Here is a 19667-nt window from a genome sequence, read left to right as displayed (position 1 = left end):
ATGGCAAGCTCCCGACTCCAGCCACTCTTCTTTCCAAACTGGGCCCTTTGTCAAATTAGATCAAGAGAACATGCTCTTGGACTTCATTATTTCCCGCAGAAATGCAGTTACTGAATAAGAATAGTATCCTCTAATTATTTCAAGGGTCAACATAAGAAATAGCCACAAGAAAAATTTCTCTAAATATTTACCGGAAGAACCACTTAAGATAGTGAAGAACCTATCCCCAAAGGCCCTCTCATAAGAACTTATACCTACATGATAAATCTGTTACAGTTTAGTACCAGAAAAAATGTATATTTCTTCAGAAGAATGGTATGCTTCCTTTTAACCACAGAATGAAAATGACATTGCTCATTACGATTTTTAGGCATCAGTTAGGGCCTAAGCATGGGAGGCCCCTGTTCCAAGGAAACTGGAACAATTGTGTCTCCAGCACAGAATTTCTGTCTTCCTTGACCCCACTGAAAGTACATTTTCCGCAGAGGCCACACTGAACACTTTTTAAAAGTAGAGTTAAAATGTTAAGTTTTTAAATATTAAATAGTTCACTGATCTTCCCACTATACCATACTGTAGAATATAAACATGGAATACAATGAGAATTAAAAAAACCATGAACCTCAAATCACTGAGCTAAACAGAGTTAATCATACTGGAAGAATTTGCAGAAGGCTGAATTGTGGCAACTTTTGCATCTTTTCCTCCCCCATTATCTCTATCACCTCCTCCAATTAAATTAATTAAGTTCTAAGTAATTAAAATAATGGCAAGCATTTATTGAGTATCTAGTCTATTCAGTGTCAGGCACAGTTGTAAGCATATATATATATATATAGTAGTATATACACACACATGTATGTAATTAAAACTTATGCCTCACAATAATTCCAGGAGGAAGATAAGGTAACTTGTTCAAGGTCACTAAGGTAGCAAGTGTCAGAGCTGGGATTTAAACCCTGCCAGTCAGGCTCCTGCTCCCTAATACTACATGAGCCCCCTTTTTAATATTGACAATGAACCTTTTCCCCCCTTTAGAAGTAAAAATTTAAAATATCATTAGAAAACATTACAGAAACACATAAAGTAAACAACAACAACAAAAATTGTGCTTGCTTAGCAAATGGCTTTCAGATTTGTCTCTTAGCACTCTTGTACCCTGCCAGCCCTAAGCTCTTCCTGTTTAGAAATTTTGGAGAATACCAACCCTTTAATTCTGTCATTTTTCCACTGTTCACTCTGAACTTAATCTGCATTGTTTTCTGGTGAAATAACTAAAAATCCTGCATTTAGTGTAACAGTCAACTAAAGGCATAATAACCATCAGCAAAATTGTTCCTACCTATTAGTTCCTTGTTTAACAAGGGTGGGTCACAACAATAAAAAGACAATCGAGCTGGGAACTGACAATTTCAGTCTTTGCAGCTGTTATGAGCCAGTTTAAAAATGAATTTACATAAGTGATTGCTGGGCTTTTTATAAACATGGTACCTGCCAGGAAACACTTCCACTTTCTCTTCCCTGGACTTTCTGTCCTCTCGTAGATTCTAATTCCATTAAGCCTCGAGCTTTACAATGCTTTATATGCTTTCATGTTTTATATGCTTATCAGGACAATCTTCTGTGTACAATAAAAGGAAACAAGTCTCTTAAAGCTATTAGAAAATTAACAACTGAGTTATGTGTTTCTTTAGTCCTAGGAGTAGTATAGTCAAACAGGCACAGGTTTCAATTCTGGCTTTGCAGCCTTGCACAAGTTACTGAAGCTCTCTGAGTTGTACTGCTTCTGTAAAACGAACTAATTATATTGCCCTAATGGAGTTGTAATGCCAGGTCAACAATAGACACACAACAAAGTTACTTCCCATAATCAAAGTTGTAAAAAGTTACTTTCAAAACCAAGCTGCACTTCTGAGATCTCATTTTTCATTTTTATCCAGTTTGTGGCCACATAAGTTCCCAAAGGACTCCCTTCAGGTGCTTCTGGAAAGTGTTACCATATGAAAGACTTCTAGTTCTCAAGGGGGAATGGAGAAATATATGTAGATTTCAGTAACTTGTGCAAGGCTGCAAAGCCAGAATTGAAACCTGTGCCTGTTTGACTATACTACTCCTAGGACTAAAGAAACACATAACTCAGTTGTTGGAAATTCAATCCAAATAAAACCTCTCTAAAATTTTTTAAATAGTATTTGTATCCAGGAAATCAAGGTCACAAATCATTTCTATGAATGAGAACTTTACGGGTTGCCTTCCCTCACAGTTTTTCCTTCACCTATATCCCTGATAAAAATAAGAAATGCTGCTGGATATAAAGCAAAATTAATGTTGACCACTAAAGCCATTTCTAGTCAAAATTCAATAGCCTACATACGCCTCTTGAAAAAACAATTTGCTCCCAGCCTCCATATGATGAAGCTGGCCATGAGTAACACTCATGTCCCAGAATCCTCAACTTTAGCTTTCTCAAGAAAACTTTCCATGAAACGCGACTTGCCGGGGCAAGGACTTGCAGAGGCTCCTTGTGTACCTGTGGCCCTCATCCCTAGAGTGCTGTGCTGTTACCCTGTGGGTTACTGTGTCAAAATAGAAACAGTGACGTTCTTCCTTCAGGGACATTCCTTTTGTTTTTACCTAGCAGCATACACCAATAATTTGTAAGTAGGAAGAGTTTTCTGTTTTCATTTTTTTCCTAATGGACACATTTAGACAGCCCAAAGGTAGGGTTCGGTATGTGTTGAGGAAGGGGAGCTCAGAGGGCTGGCATGAGGGAGGATTTTGCCCAAAGGCTTCTCACAGACTCCATAACTGGATGAGGAAATGAGCCAGGATCCACAAGACTCCTCAGCAGCCAAATCCCGAGTTCTCCTCCTGTCAATCATCTGCACTGCAGAGACTTACAGTATACTCTGGCAGCAAGAAGGCTGCTCTCCCAGTACTCCTACCTTGACCACGCCCCGGAGTCACCTGGAAGCTTTATTAGACTGTACCCTCTGGGCCCAAGGCCAGGGCTGGGTGCGGCCGGGGCTCCGTGATTTTCAGTCACTCCTCAGCTGATCCTAACATGCACATAGTTTATAAACCACTGCCCTGGTCCCTTCTGCCTTCAGTTAGGCTGCGGAAGGTGCTAGAGCCTATTCTCTTGAAACTTTTTTTTCTTTTCTTCTAATGAAAGAAAAAGATAATGTGTGAAATCATACATTTTGAGCTTTCCTCAAGAAAGTTTAGGTCAGAGTCCTTAGTGTGAATTTATCCCTTTGCCCCACCCACCTAATGAAGATTACAGCTGACCACAGTGACTGGAGCACAGAACATGCTCCTGGGCAGTGTACAGGGCACCCTTTCAAAGAGGGTGGAAGGGAAATGTATTGGAAGTTTATGAAGGAGAGAAAAGAAATTTAAGAAACAGATTCACTGCCCTTTGGATATGCATGGAAGGAGGGCTTTCACTACTTTCCAACTCCTGCCTTCATCTGGGCTCCTGTTCCTCCTGGACACGCTCACCTTCCAGTCTAGTTGCAAATTACTCACTCTTAGGACAGGGCCCTCTTCCTCCAGCTCAAGCCAGCTGGAGTCCTCTGCCCTCATCCCCACCCCAGGTTTCCAGGTGGGCCCTGCCACTTAGGGTGTGACTCCTAAATACCTGTGGGGCAGCAGTGAACCAGAGGGGTGGGGAAGGGTGTAGATGGGGCTCTCTCCAGGACTGACTCCTGCCTACTCAGCCGTTCTCTCAGGACAGGCAGGGCCCAGTGATAAGAGGTCCTGAGCCTGGCCAGCACCCGACAACTCCCAGCTCACTAGAGTTGGATTTAATGAGGCAGCACAAAAGCAGGAAAACAAGAGGTGTGGGGCTCTAACTCCACCTTTGCCCTTTGCTAGCCCATGACCTTGGGCAAGTAACAGAAGCTTTCTAGAAAGTGCCTCAGTGTCCCCATCTGTAAAGTGGAAATTAATGTTTGACTAGACTCCTCAGAAAGCTTTTTGAAAAGTGCAAAGTGCTTAAAGTTATTTTGATACAACTTCTCTAGACATTGAGTCTTCTATGCATGGGACACTGCCTATCACTGACAATATAAAGATGAAAAAAAGGCCACTGAATTCAAAGGGTACAATACATTCCATGGGGGAAACAGAAATGTGGTAGATAAAGCTACATAATTCAATGTAATAATTAGTATGATGGCTGAATAGCATGCTACTGGGAAGCCAGACAACAGAAAATTTACATAAGTCCGCAGATGGAGGAGAGAAGAGGACAAGGTGACAGACAGCAAGTAAATATTGATGGTCAGGTACTCATCTGAGCACTTTATGTATACAATCTCGAGTGAGCCTCAAAACAACCTTGTGAGGTAGGTAGGTACTGCTTTCCCCATTTTACAGACAAGGAAAGCAATACCTACCTACCTCGCAAGTTCAGAGAGGCAGTCTCTCAAAGTCATATGGCTAGTGAATGGCAGAGTTGGGCTTTGGCTGTGGGCCCAAAACCTAGATCATAATCTTTCCACACACTGTCTCCACCCTGACTATGACCCCATTCCTGACCTCCCCAGTGCCCTGCCCTGACCCAGGCATAGCCCAGCACACCCCTCCTCTGTGCTTCCATACTGCTGTATTCACAATGCCATATAACATGCCTATTATTCTGTCATTATTTATTTTTGTGTCTGTCTTCCTCATTAGCTTACTGGTCCTCAGGGAAGAAAGGGAAGGCAGCAGGTGCCTAGTAAACAGTTGGTGTTTGGTGTTTAATAAATGTTAATAAATGTTTTGTTTCTTTTTTTTTTTTTTTTGTTTTTGAGATGTCTCATTCTGCTGCCCAGGCTGGAGTGCAGTGGTACAATCATGGCTCACTGCAGCCTCAAACTCCTGGGCCCAGACAATCCTCCCACCTCAGCCTCCCGAGTAGCTAGGACTACAGGCACACGCCACTGCACCCAGCTAATGTTTTTTGTTTTTGTTTTTGTTTTCTGAGATGGAGTCTTGCACTCACGCCCAGGCTGGAGTGCAGTGGCGTGATCTCGGCTCACTGCAAGCTCCACCTCCTGGGTTCATGCCATTCTCCTGCCTCAGCCTCCCAAGTAGCAGGGACTGTAGGCGCCCACCACCATGCCAGGCTAATTTTTTGTATTTTTAGTAGAGACGGGGTTTCACCGTGTTAGCCAGGATGGTCTCGATCTCCTGACCTTGTGATCCGCCCACCTCGGCCTCCCAAAGTGCTGGGATTACAGGCATGAGCCACTGCGCCCGGCTGCACCCAGCTAATTTTAAAAATTTTGCAGTGATAGGGTTTCACTGGGTTGCCCACGCTAGTCTCAGACTCCTGGGCTCAAGCAATCCTCTCATCTCAGCCTCCCAAAGTGCTGGGATTACAGGTGTGAGCCATTGCACCTGGCCAATAAATGTTTTCTCAATGAATGAAGGAAAAAATGAAATTATGCTAGGCTTCGAGAGACAGCTAGGAATTCACTAGGTGGTTTGAAGGAAAAACATTCTCAAAAGTAGAGGCAGAACCTTATTTATCCTTATGCCCCCAGAGTCTTGTACTTATTACAGGTACTTAATAAATATCTAACAAATTCTAGGCAGAGAAAACAGTGTAGGAAATCCAGAGAGACTTAAGGTTACACAGTGAGTTTGGATAACTTGGCCAATGTGAATCACATAGTGGGTATGTGGGGACACAGAAGTGCTTCTCAAACTATTCATGGGGAAAGATCAGGTTTTTTTATTTTTTGTTTTGTTTTGTTTTTTTACTTCCAATTCAATACGGACCAATTCTTTCATAAAAATGCAGCAAAAAGGAACTGCCAAAAATGGGACAAAATGCAAGTCCAGTTCCGAATCAACAGATTCAACAGATGTAAAATGATGGTCAAACTGCCATAAAAATTACCAAACATGTACTTATCTAGCTGCAGACTGCTAACAAAGACGTCTGTCTGCTGACCACGCTTTTGGCACTGAGAAAGGTGGAGGTAGGGGCTATTGCAGAGAGCCACAAGAAAGAGGAGCTTGAATTGTTCTACAAAGGAAAGAGAGATTGAGAATAATGTTTACTGAGGATTTCTGTGTGCCCAGCATGGTTATGAGTGCTTCACACCTATTAACTCATTTACATTTCATAACCTATCTGTGAGGTAAATGCTATTATCATACTCGTTTTAGAGATGAGTAAACTGAGACACAGCCGTGAAAAACATTCCCAAGATTCCAGAGGTGGTAAGAAGCATCACGAGGCCTTGAACCTTGGCAGTGTGAACCTTCATTACTAGACTCCGATGCCTCTGGGGAACTCACAGACAATTTTCAGCCAGGAAGTGACCCACTGAAATGTATGTTTTAGAGAAATCATGCTGGTGGCAGTGTGCAGGGTAAAGGTCAGTTAGGAAGCCACAATAACAATCCAGTGAGAGGCATGGGGGTAGGGAGGAGCAGACATATGGGCGCTTTAGGAGATGGACCCAGGCTTTGGTTGGGGGCAGGGCGTACGAGCTAGGGAGAGATGAAGAGGAGGGAGGTGTTCCTGATGACTCAAGGGTTCAGAGCTGGGTGGGTGGAAATGTCTTACGGAAAACAGGCCGGAAAGCAGGTTTTAAGGGGAAGATGATGAGATCAGTTTTCAGCAAATGTCTACCTGAATTTGAAGAGCCTGAGACAGACAATCTACAGTTGTGTCTTAGGAAAATTCTCCAGATTGTGATCTTCGTTTACTGAATTCAGGTAGTCACTATTTTTACCCTAGTTCTGCCAAGCCACTTTCCTCCTCCTCTTTCCCCTTTGCACTGGTTACACTTAAAATAGTTTAAAAAGCAACAGTTCCACAACCCTAAACTTGCCTCCCTTCAAAAATAACACAGTGTGTATGCAAAATGCCGCACTCATTACAGCTTATTTCTGAACAAAAAGCAGATTTCCCTGCAAATTCTTAATTGCATTTTCATTAAATCCAGATTCTTTATAATGGCAAATGTGACCTGTTCTCTGTCGACTTCTCCAAACTCATCTCCTACCACGTATTAATTCATTCATTGTTCTTTACACTCCTCCCACAGGAGCCTTCTTTTTGTGCTCAAACACTCATAGCTTGTTCCCAGCTCAGTGCCTTTGTACTGGCTGCTCCCTCTACCTGGAACACTCTTCTCCAGGTTGAACCTGGTTGCCTCCTGCTCATTCAGCTCTCAGCTCAAATACCAGCAGAGAGATCCCAAGCGTGAGAAGGATTTGTCATAATGTTGCTAGCTCTGATATGGGCACAAGGGCAAGGGACCAGAGGGAGGTCTCTAGGAGTTGATACCTCCCAGCTGAGAGGCAGCAAAGAGCCGGAGGCCCTCATCCTATAATTGCAGGGAACTGGATTCCACCCACAACCTAAATGAGCCTAGAAATGAATTCTTCCTAAAGCCTCCCAAAAAGAGGCCAACACCTTCAATTTGGCCTTGTAAAACCCAGAGGAGAGAAACCAGCCAAGCCCACTCTGACTTTCAACGTACAGAACTGTGAGATAATTCATGTTTGTTGTGTTAGGCTGCTAAATTTGTGGTAATTTGTTATAGTAGCCATAGAAAACTAACACACTCTTACAGCTGATGTGCGTTATAGTTTAATCAGCAGCATTTTTTTTCCTTAGTGGCACATAGAATAATGGCACACAGAATACTGGCACATCTAATCAATGACATCTTAAATTTGTTGAAACATGGTGGTATTATCTCTGTTTTGCAAATGGGAAAACAGGATCTGAGAGGTCAGGTGATTGCCCAGGAGACTGAAACTGCAAACTCAAGCTCTAAACCCGGGGTGTCCAATCTTTTGGCTTCCCTGGGCCACACTGGAAGGAGGAGAATTGTCTTGGGCCACACATAAAATACACTAATGATAGCTGATGAGCTGAAAAAAGAAATCACAAAAAAATCTCATAATGTTTTAAGCAAGTTTATGAATTTGTATTGGGCCATATTCAAAGTCATCCTGGGTCACATGCGCCCCGCATTTTGAGATTTTTTTGCAATTTGTTTGTAAGCTCATAAGCTGTCGTTAGTATTAGTGTATTTTATGTGTGGCCCAAGACAATTCTCCTTCCACTGTGGCCCACGGAAGTCAAAAGATTGAACATCCCTGGGCTAGGGTATCTTGTCAAAAGGCCAAGGAATGGCTGACATGACCTCCTTCAGGCTCATGTCTGATACAGGACCACAGAGACCCAGCTAGCTCCAGAAGCAGTCAATCCCTTCCGATCAGGCACCCAAAGGTGCTAGGTACCCTTCTAGTTACTGGACCAAGATCCTGCCCTTATGAAGCTGACACTATAGTGAGGTAGGTTAACATAACAATTGATTGAGATAAGTGCTAGAAGGAAAACAAAACATCCAGAGAACTTCAAAGCAACCTTCACAAAAGTCAGAAAGTACATATTCAGGAGCTGAAAAGAAACAGAGCACTGGGCCTGGAAGATAAAATTTTTTCTTTGGGATTTTTCATGGGCCACTCATTGCTAGTGTGGGAACTCCCAGAGACAGAGTTTTTTGTTGTGAGTTTAAAATTTTTTTTTTTTTTGATGGAGATATAGGGTAACTTTATACTCAAATTCATAAGACTGCCTCTTGTGAATTTCCAAAAACAAAGCCACAGCCATCTTCCCATCAAATAACAACTTCCCTCTCTTTCAATGGCATTCAGTTTTTAAAAGATGAAAATTAATTTTATATTAAAATAGCATCCCAAGAGCTGACTGAAAGAGCACTTCAAAAAGAAAGATGATTCTATGCAACTCCAATCCCACATCCTTTGTAGAATCTTGAGCTCTGGCTTGACTTCTTACATTGTGCTTTTACTTTCATCTTCTCTTTCACCCTGGAAATAGAGTAGACAAAGCTCTGACGGTGAAATTAAAGGGAGAACAGGAGCCCAATTCAGAGAGTAAACAACAACAACAAAATGTGGCATGTATAACCTTCTTTCAGGAGATACTTGTAAGTGGAAAATTCTAGGCTTCTTAAAAGGAAGTTTTTAAGTTTTGCAGGAAATATTATTGAAATGTATATATTCTCAACCTCTCTCTTTTGTTTTTGTTTGAGAGGGAGAAATTCCAGGCTAGTAGATCATCTTTATCATGTTTTTTGGAGAAGCCCCAGTTTAGTAATACCATTAGCTGAAAACTATTTTTAATTCAGACATTAGCAACTGGCATAAAACCCTACTTTCCACTTCTCTTGATTTTACACTGACAATTTGGCAGCCCACTCTACCCTTAGGCCCAAAAGAGCCATCACATTCATAAGTCTGTATTTAGGAGATTCTGACAGAGATGTATGCAAGAGGAAAGGTCAACAAATGCCCACAGGAGGATCAACATTCTGGAAAAGATGTAAGAATGGCCCCAAACCGCCATCTCACTCATAATCAAAAATATTTCAATGGCTCTAAATTACTGTTGAGCAGAAACCAGATTAGCTAAAATAAGAGCTGACACTTTATGGCCAGTGGCCGTAAGCAACCAGGACATCCAATACATTCCTAATGGGAGGGCAAAATGGTTCAATCTTTCCGGAGGGGTACTACAGAGCACTGTGATTCAGCAGTCCCACTTCTGGGAATCAATCCTTAGGTACACCTTCACAAAGCAAAATGATTTATTACATCTGTATTCATCATGGCACTGTCTGTAATAGCAAAAGACTGGGAAACAGCCCAAAGGTCCAGCAGTAGGGATTGGTCAAGGGGACCATGGTACATCCACACGATGGAAAACTTGTTATTCTATATGTGTGTGAGAGAGATACTTGCAGAGACAGATGTCTAAAACATACTGCTAATTTTAAAAGGCAAGGTAAAGAGTATATATACCATCTTTAATGAGAGAAGGGGGAAGAATTAAAATACCATATATTCTTTTAGATTGTATTTACAAGTTGCTACTTGCAGAGAATATGGGAAAGGCGTGCATGGGGATAAGATGGGAGCAAGATTTTTGAATTTGAAAACTTTTGATTTTTTGCGAATTTGCTATTTAAAGAAATCCTGGGGCTGGACATGGTGGATCAGGCCTGTAATCCTACCACTTTGGGAGGCCGAGGCTGGCAGCCTCAGGAGTTGCTTGAGCCTAGGAGTTCGAGACCAGACTGGGCAACATGGTGAAACTCCATTTTTACAAAGAACACAAAAATTAGCCAGGCGTGGTGGCAGGCACCTATAGTCCCAGCTATTCAGGAGGTAGAGGTGGGAGGATCACCTGAGCCAGGGAAGTCGATGCTGCAGTGAGCCATCATTGTGCCACTGCACTCTAGCCAGGGTGACAGAGTGAGATCCTGTCTCAATAAAAAAGAAAAAAGAAAAGAAAAGAAATCTTGTAGGGAATTCTTATAGGAAATTGTCAAAAATGTTCACCTTTATATAAGATTATAATGTTTCTTGAAGACCATATATTATGTATTTTCAAAAATATAGAGGTTGCATAGGCAATTTTCCCAAAAGTGTGAAGAAAGCACAAGATTGGCATGGAAGAGATAAAGCTAAGGTAGAGTTCAGCAGCTCTGAAGGAGGAGTTGGAGAAACCTGGGTTTAGGCAGGTAGGTTCTCATGTGAAAGTCGGTCAGGGAAATCTCAGTCCAGAGTTCAGGAGGTGAGCACAGTGAGTGTGGAGAGGGTAATTTCTGCCCTGTGTTATATTACCCACTGGATGTGGGTGGCTCTGGGCCCCCTGATATTTATTACAGCCAGAAGAAAGTCAGAGAACTGTAGGTGAATGGGAGGCAAAGACAGGAACACTAGGATTACCTCCCAGGCAGCCTGCCAGGAGCATTGATTTGCTCTTGGAAAAAGCATGCTGCTCATCAAATATTTATGTTCAAAAAGAGGGCAAGGCATGTGCTGGAATATTCTGCTTAATTGACAGAGATATTCCTTGAAAACTTGAGACTCCTGGAATTTTGTGTAATCAAATCATACTATAAACACAACAAGTGAATTAGCTATTTAAAGAAATTCTGTAAGAAAGTCTTAGGAATTGTCATCTTCTGCTCTTTCTGCTTTGGGAATATGAGTATGTCTGAAGATGGCTGCATTTAACCAGGTTAAATGTGAAAGGTATTCATGTTTCTGCATTTTTTGTTTTTTTTTTCACAAGGTGTATTGTCTCCAGAAAACAGCAGATGGCCTAGGTATGAAGTACGAACCAGCACCTTGATCCTCAGGACCACTACCTTAGCAGTTAGATTCACTAAACATGGCTTATCCTACAGGCTGTGCAAATGCCTCCCAGAAGAGGAGCCAGGAGGAGGAAGCTGATTCTGACTATAGGCTTGTCTAAAGCATCAACTTAAAAAGCATGCAAGTAGTACCAGTTGGTACTAAGGGGGACACAGACAAACCCTCTGAGTTTATGATACCTTTGGCAACAAGACTCTGCACCTCTTAGCCTAAACTAGAAGCCTTTTTCCAGAAGCAGCAGCTACTCACAGGTAAGTTCCAAAGGCTCCTGCAACCACTGTTACTTGCATCCTGTCCCCAAGGAAAAAGGCCTATGGCCGATCAATAAATAACATGAATCCCTCTCCACATTCCCAAGAGTTACTGCTACTCCATTCCCTGCACCAGGCCAACAACACAACGAGTGCTGGTGACCCTGGCAAGTGACCCTCAGAAATAATGAACTGAAGAGAAAGAAATTCATCATTGGCAACGTATACCACTGAATGTTTGTTTCCTAGCATATATAATCAATAATACTTTTTTACATGTACCTTGCTGACACACACCACAGAAAACATGGTTTTATTCCTTCATTCCACTGGCATTCATGAAGTTTATACATTTCCCAATAAAGCCCGACATGATAAACCAAATGGTTAAGTGACAGACTCTGCCAGCTGATGGCATCTAGGGGACTACTGTGGCTGTAGGCGCTTTGAGAAGCAGAACTGCTGGTAGCCATATTGTGCCTTTGTGTGTGTTAAAAAAGGTAATCCCTCCAAGTACACCTAGCCTTTTGCAGGCTTGACAGCATCAGAAAGAAGTTCCCTTTTGTCCTAGCAGAGGCAATCTTACTCCAGGATGCATGTGGTTTTTGTTTGTTTAGCAGATGTGAACCTCCCATTTGCCTCCTTGTCCAGGCACTCTTGTGCAGTGAACAACCTGTAAAACAATTCAAGGCATCCCTGTCAAGAAGTCATAATCCATTCCTTCTGCTTCTTGGCCAGACATCCAACCCTCTCATGACAACTTATCTGCACAGCCAATCATGACCTTATATACCCACATGAAGCCCCATGGTCTAATGTGCAGGCCATGGTCTAATAATTCAGGTTTCATTAGTCTAGGTACAACTCAGGCATCCAGTCTAAAGGTTACACCTTTCTAATTTGCCTGAGATTCTGGTTAAACTTGGTATGATGATGTTATCTCAATAACGTCTTCAATAAGCCTCAATAAAGTCTAGGAAGCTTTTAGATTTTGATTCCTCTTTCCATCCTTAGCTTTAGCTTATGGTGGGATTTAATGGATTTCAGTTTGAGTCTTCACTTGAGAAAAAAACCTCATGTTTTTCCTCTGCAATAATTTATCCCCCCACCCAAAAACCCACAAAATGTGACATAACTGCAAGCTTGGGGTCTGAGTCAAAGGGTCCCAGTGGGGAGTTAAGGGTTTAGTGTCCAGTGGTCAAGGACGTCTTGGCTAGTGCCATCTGCAGCTAAATAAAAGCCTGATTATTTCACATCAGTGAAGTTAAGATGGGCTCATGTGAGTCTGTACACAGCCATTCTGAAGGAAGAAATTTCTCTACACACAAGTGCAGAGATGACAACTGATTCAGACTTCACTCCAACCAGAGCTTATACTTCTCTCTTCTGTCAACCAAAGGGGATCCTATGTGTCAATCACATGACCTTGCCTGCAAGGGGAGTGGTGGCCTACTGTGGCAGAAAGCACACAGAATACAAAGCCTTCTGACTCTCTAGGCCCAATGTCAGCCAGTTATTATACAATCAGTGAAACTGAAAATTACAGAAGATTTTAGCAACCAATCTCTTAGAACTTTTAGCTACTAACCCTCCGGCAGAACTGAAAGTATTAAGTCTTAACAGTCTCCAACACTCCAGTGTTTTTGTTTTTGTTTTTTTATTTTGACACGGGGTCTTGTTTTGTCGCCCAGGCTGGAGTGCAGTGGCGCGATCTCAGCTCACTGCAAGCTCTACCTCCCAGGTTCACGCCATTCTCCTGCCTCAGCCTCCAGAGTAGCTGGGACTACAGGCGTCTGCCACCATGCCCAGCTAATTTTTTGTATTTTTAGTAGAGATGGGTTTCATCAAGTTAGCCAGGATGGTCTTGATCTCCTGACCTCGTGATCTGCCCGCCTCGGCCTCCCAAAGTGCTGGGATTACGGGCATGAGCCACCACGCCTGGCCAACACTCCAGTTTTTATTATACAGTAATTCTCTGAAATGCAGACCCATTAAAAGAAGACAAAAACCTTCCTTGTGACAGGATGGCAACCAGACACTTCACAACCAAGCACTTTTACGATACCCAATAAAGCCTGACATGATAAACCAAACATTTCAGTGACACCAGAAATGATTTTCAAGAGAGACTCTCCAATAAACGGAATAATCTAGCTAGAAGGTATCTTAAGTCAAATCACCTCCACCATCTGCCCTGCCTACCTGTTAACTACTTTCCTGTCCTTCCTAAGGGAGGAAAGTGGGGAGATCAGGATCTGTGGGTATCTGCTGGTTCTAGAACAGGACTTAGCAGGTCAGTTTCTTCATCTGTATTATCCAGGACCCCTTTGGGAGTCCAGGGATGAAAGAGGTAGACTTCACAGGGTCACCAAGGACTGGGCCTTTGTGTTCTCTTCAGGCCTGCTGGGTCTCAGCAGTCATTTGGAAGTGTTAACCGCTATGGCTAAAGAGTGGCAAGTCTGATGGAAAGGCACTGATGATTCTCCTCAGGTAGGTCACCTAAAAGGAGTCTCCTCATGTTTCTCTTGATTTGACTTAATAGTTTTTAAGCAAAACTGACTCCATAAAGCCCTCTTCACTCTCACCTCTGGCTGGATGCACCTCCATCTCCGCGCAGAGGGCATGAGATGTGGAGTTAAGATGCTTCTGGGTCAAACTCTGTTCTTGCAACTTGAACAAGGTTCAGACCTTTAGGGAACCTCAGCTTCCTCCTCTGGGCTGTTGTGAGAACTGAGCAAGACTATATATGGGAAGGGTTTAGAAAGGGCCCAGTATATAGAATACATACAATTGTGCTGTAATTAGTTTTTATCTATCCAACCTTCCTGTTAAACTAAGTGCACCAATATCTGCCTCATTACTGTCTTCCCAGTGTCTGATATACTGAAGGTGCTGTAAAAACGCAGCTCATCAATGCAGGCCTGGATCTGGGAAGTCACAACTTCCATAAAGTCAAGGTTGGTGGATTAGGTCTATATGCAGATCCTAAAAACTCACTGGTCGACTTTTCAAATATTCCTCATGAAGATCAACCTACAAGCTTCTGGGCCTTCTCATTTACTGCTAAACAATTCTCACTGCAAAGGTTTTAACATTTAACCGAAGGACATTCAACTGCCATAAAGTTGGTGCTTTTTCCAAAACAACAACAAAATCCTGCTATTTGTAGTTAACAAGCCAGATTTGTTTTTTAGTAACTATTACACAATTTTTTTTTTTTTAGTATTTGTAGTTAATAAACCAGATTTGGTTAGTAACTGTTACACAAACGAATTATTTTTTAGTATCTATATAGGCGCATTGTGGAAAATAGGGGAAAGGCAGGTTGGGGGTGGGGGGAGCACCATAATCCCATCACCAATTTGTCTGTATTTTCTTCTAGCCTTTTATTATGGCTTAAAAATAATTTTTAGGCTAGCTGTAATTGTAATAACACAACGTAACCGTGCACATTGCTTTTCCCCATTTTAAACTGTAACAGAATTCATGCATTACTGATTTTTAAAAGTCTAATGAAAAAGAAAATGGAATTGAGATTTGGAAGAATTAACTTGTTTAACAAATTACAAACCATTTCACATTTAAAAGACACAATGATGATTGCCTAACTCTCTTACTTTGTAAGTACTATTTGGCAGGACTATTTAAATTACTGAGCTTTTTTTAGATTTGGGGGAAATACTAAAATTTTGTATAGCTGTTTTCCTGTTACAAAAACAATGCATGCTCATTATACAACGTTTAGAGAAAATTTCAATAATTTAATGTTAACATTTATTCAATGTGGACTATGCACCAGGCACTAATCCAAACGCTATATATGTAGATTAGCTCATTTATTCCTTATAACACTTATGGAAGCATAGATTAACTTGCTCACTGTCTACTCACCTAGAATTATGAGCCACAAATCATTATGCTATGTTCTAGGAGTGAAAAGAGTCAATAATTTACTCAATCAAATGCTTCAATTGTTTCAGAGCATAATGTCATAGGCAAGAAACAATTAATAATAACACTGTACCCTTTATAGTTATTTAAAATTATTATAAACCACATCTCTGTGTCCCAGTGGAGCAATTAGTAAAACGAGAAATCATCTGTGGCATGAGCTAAGCTCCTGGTTCAGCCCAATTCTGTGCAACTGACGTGCATTAAGACAAAAACAAGATTTAAAGGGTTTGTTTTAAAGATGGAGGCTTTTTTTGTTTTTTGAGACAGAGTTTTGCTCTTGTTGCCCAGGCTGGAGTGCAATGGCCCATCTTGGTTCACCACAACCTCTGCCGCCCAGGTTCAAGTGATTGTCCTGCCTCTGCCTCCCAAGTAGCTAGGACTACAGGCATGCACCACCACGCCCAGTTTATTTTGTATTTTTAGTGGGGGGAGGGGGGCGTTCTCTACGTTTCCATGTTGGTCAGGCTGGTCTCAAACTCCCAACCTCAGGCGATCTGCCCACCTCGGACTCCCAAAGTGTTGGGATTATAGGCGTGAGCCACCGTGCCTGGCAAGATGAAGACATTTTACAAATCTTTCAGATTTTAGGAAATGAGTCAATAATGTGATGAGTAGAGTCCCTGAATTAACTGAACACCCAATCTCACGAAAGTTTACAAATAAAACAACCACTCACAATCAGCTTAACACTTCTTATGGCTTATCTGTTGGCCTTAGACATCAGTACATGCAAAAGTAAATAACCGGATACCCTTGGGTCACATGTTTTCATACTTTAATTAAGAATTATACTTGGTTGGCCGGTCGCGGTGGCTCAAGCCTGTAATCCCAGCACTTTGGGAGGCCGAGACGAGCGGATCAAGTGGTCAGGAGATCGAGACCATCCTAACACTGGGAAACCCCGTCTCTACTAAAAAATACAAAAAACTAGCCGGGCGAGGTGGCGGGCGCCTGTAGTCCCAGCTACCGGGGAGGCTGAGGCAGGAGAATGGCGTAAACCCGGGAGGCGGAGCTTGCAGTGAGCTGAGATCCGGCCACTGCACTCCAGCCTGGGCGACAGAGCAAGACTCCGTCTCAAAAAAAAAAAAAAAAAAAGAATTATACTTGGTTAAAGATGAATACTTCAGTTCCTGGCTTACTTTCCTACCTAGGGCTAATAAACACAACTATTTGAAATACAAATTCTCTTTAAATGTAAAGGATAATGCAATGTTTCTGTCAAAATTACTATGCAACTGTAACTTTGGCACTAAAAGCATATTAAAACTATTAATCCTTTAATCATAATTATTCATATTGCTGTGGTAGAAACATCACACACACACACACCAGTTACTTTCTGTGGAATTTGAAATTGCTCTATCTAGCATTTCCAGAAGGTTCAAGCTACCACCTTGCAATTTATCCAGTAGCCTGCTGCTTGAACAAGCTAGATTAATATCTAATAATTTTGACCATGTACAGTGTGTTAAGTCCAGTTTAAGTGTTTTCCAAAGACTGTTTCACATACTTTAAAGCCCTACAGATAGAGACCATTATTATCCCCATCTTATAAATCAGACTGAAAAGGTTAAATAGCTAATATTTTCATCTAAGTCTGTCTGATTCCAAAGCCAACACCCCAAATCACTGTTAAACAAGCTTCTCTTCCAAGTTACGGCTCAGAAAAATTTACTTGACTTTCACAACTTGCCTTCCTAGATTAAGCTTAAGCTAACATAAAACTCCAAATCAAAGCAAAACACAATAAATCACTTAATTCTAAATTTGATTTTTTTTCCTGCTAGACAGAAGTGTTCAACAATTAAAAAAAAACTAATTTGATATTGGCTAACCACTTCCTCGAGTGGAGTGTTCTGACCATGAAGCCCTTTGCTCTCACACTTCAATAAACCACCGATATTCTCTAACAAGTGACAACACAAATCCACAAATCTAATTGTTAGAGAGCTTTCAAGTAAGATTGGAGCTTTCTGGACAGGAAATTTTTACAATACTATTTTTTTCAGGCTCTTGTGAAACACAGATTCACATTTTCATATATTTCTACACAAATCTAAGTGCTGTGTGCCCTGTTGAGTGTTCGATATCTAGTAAATTACGTGAGTTAAATACAGCAAAAATAGGACTGCATTATTTATAAGGTCTAACGACGCAGTAGACTTTTCAGCATTTTTTGGACTTAAACCAGGGCTTTACGGCGCTGGTTAACTATTAGAGAAGGCAAAGGGACTGAACATTTTATCTGAAAGTCCTTTTATCACTTAAGACTCTAAAATGTTTGATTACTTTAAAAATTGTGTGTGTGAATCATGTTAGTTTACTAGAAAAGGGGCTTGCTAGTACATATAATTGGGTTTAAAAAACAAAAACAACACAAAACAGCTTCTTACTTGAATGTGATTGTTTTGGCAATAGTAAAATTCAATCCCGTCGTTCTAGCGCTGCCTGCCTTCCTGGTTCTCCTAGGTGAGGGCCGCCATCCTGCGATAATTTACTTCGAGAGCTGAGAAGCGCTGGCAAGGGTGCAGTCTGGTGACTAGCACTTTTAAAAACAAAGCCAAACTCCGCTTTTAAAATAGAGACGGCACAGACGCAGACCCTGCCTCTGACGACATCCAAAAGATTCATTATAGACAGCCTATTCAGGCGAAGCTACAACCGCCCCAGGAAATATAAACTGTGTCGGCAAAGACAGCGGGGGGGAGAGGAAGTAACTGATGGGAAGGAAGCTAATCATGTGAAGTTTGTTCAACTCCACACGGTCTAATAAATTCCCGTTTGTTTCCGCTGGGAGCAGCCATTAAACGCGCCCTGACACGTGGGCGCAGGAACCTCCCTTCTACCTCTGGTGTTCAGAGATTTCCTTCTCTACCCACTTGTTTGTATACAACCACGCCCGGCAGGATGACCACCAGATGACCGGCCGCGGCAGTGCCTCCACTCAGCCCCAGCTGGGCAAAGTTTCACTCCACCGCGGCGACGTGAACAAGAATCACGGCTTCCTTACCGTGAGTTATGAATGATTTAAGCCAAGTTTACAGGACACACAAAGCGAGGGACGAGTGAGTGACGGGAGGCGCTGACAGGGTTTTAAAGTTAGCTTTTATTGATACGCCCTAATTACAAAGAAAAACAGAAGTCACCCTGACCCACAGGATAACTGTCGGGGCAATAATTTTTTTTAGAAAAAATCACGCAAGACTGAGCCTCAACCTCCCCCTTATCACCTGCAAATACAGTCTGCAGAAGGGCAGCCTAGGGACCCCACTTGGGGGTCCCTCGCAGGGTGCGTCATATGGGCTCTTCCCCTCTGCGACCCGCTATTTCCCTGCTAGACCCCCAGCGCCCAGCGGATTCCAAGGCTGCGCTCCTGCCGGCTGGTCCCGGGAGGTAGAAAGTAGGGAGAGGGGCGTGGCGTCCCTGTCGCCCCCAGATTCCAGCCCTCCTCCAACGCCTGGCACCACCACAAGCCACGGCTGGAAACACTGGGGGCCTCCCAATCGGGCGCGGGGCGCACGGCCAGAGGCTGGCGAGGAGGCAAGCGAGCTCGCGGGGAGACCTTTCCTTCCACCCCCAGCCTAGCCCCGGCCCCAGCCGTGGGGGCACCGGCTTCCCGCGACCTCGGGTTGCCGCCCATCGAGGGAGAGAGTGCGGTTTCTGCCTCTGTGTCTGGGTGTCCCTTGCCCCCTTCCTCCCCCTCCCCCCGGTCTCCGGCGCCCAGCGCCCCAACCAGTCCCCGCCCTCCAGGACACTCTTCCCTCCTTCCTTCCTTCCTCCGCTCCCTCCCTCCATCTCGCTTCCCAGCACCCGGGACTTGGAGGCGGCCCCCGAACTCGCTGGCCGACGCCCCGCGCCGCGCCCGGACCCCGCGGGGACCCGACTCACCACCCGCGCCCGCCGCTTGGTACTCACCCGCCTGCTGGTGCGCTGCCCCGCCGTCGCCGCCGGGACTCGGTCTCTAAGGGCTCCTGGAGACGGCTCCGACTTCTCCTCCTCCTCCTCCTCCTCCTCCTGCTCCTCCGGGCGCCGGCTCCGCCTCGCTGGGGTGGGCGGGGCGGTGGCGGCCCCAGGCTCTTTCCTCCGCGCCGGGCCCTGACTCCCGCCCAGACACCCTGGCTCTGTTGCCCCGGGCGGCGGAGCCCGCGTTGTGGCCCCGCTGGAGGAGGGGAGAGGCCTGGCCTGGGGAAGCTCGGTGGACATCTGGCCGTCTTTGGCCATCCCCCTTCCCCTAATTCTCATGGAGGACCTGAA

The 19667-nt window shown here is 43.4% G+C and overlaps 1 protein-coding gene across 1 annotated transcript in view; it reads right to left on the bottom strand.

The window, feature by feature from the left end:
* Positions 1-19444, bottom strand: part of GNG12 (G protein subunit gamma 12) — a 129106-nt gene extending 109662 nt beyond the window's left edge. The window contains exon 1 of the mRNA XM_023209732.2: positions 19329-19444. The gene's annotated coding sequence lies outside the window, so the exon portion shown is untranslated. The remainder of the gene's footprint in view (positions 1-19328) is intronic.
* Between the last annotated feature and the right edge of the window lie 223 nt (positions 19445-19667).

Source organism: Piliocolobus tephrosceles, chromosome 1 (assembly GCF_002776525.5).
Source record: "Piliocolobus tephrosceles isolate RC106 chromosome 1, ASM277652v3, whole genome shotgun sequence".
Lineage (NCBI taxonomy): Eukaryota > Metazoa > Chordata > Mammalia > Primates > Cercopithecidae > Piliocolobus > Piliocolobus tephrosceles.
Note: the sequence above shows the minus strand (reverse complement) of the source record. Positions and strands in the feature narration are given on the sequence as shown.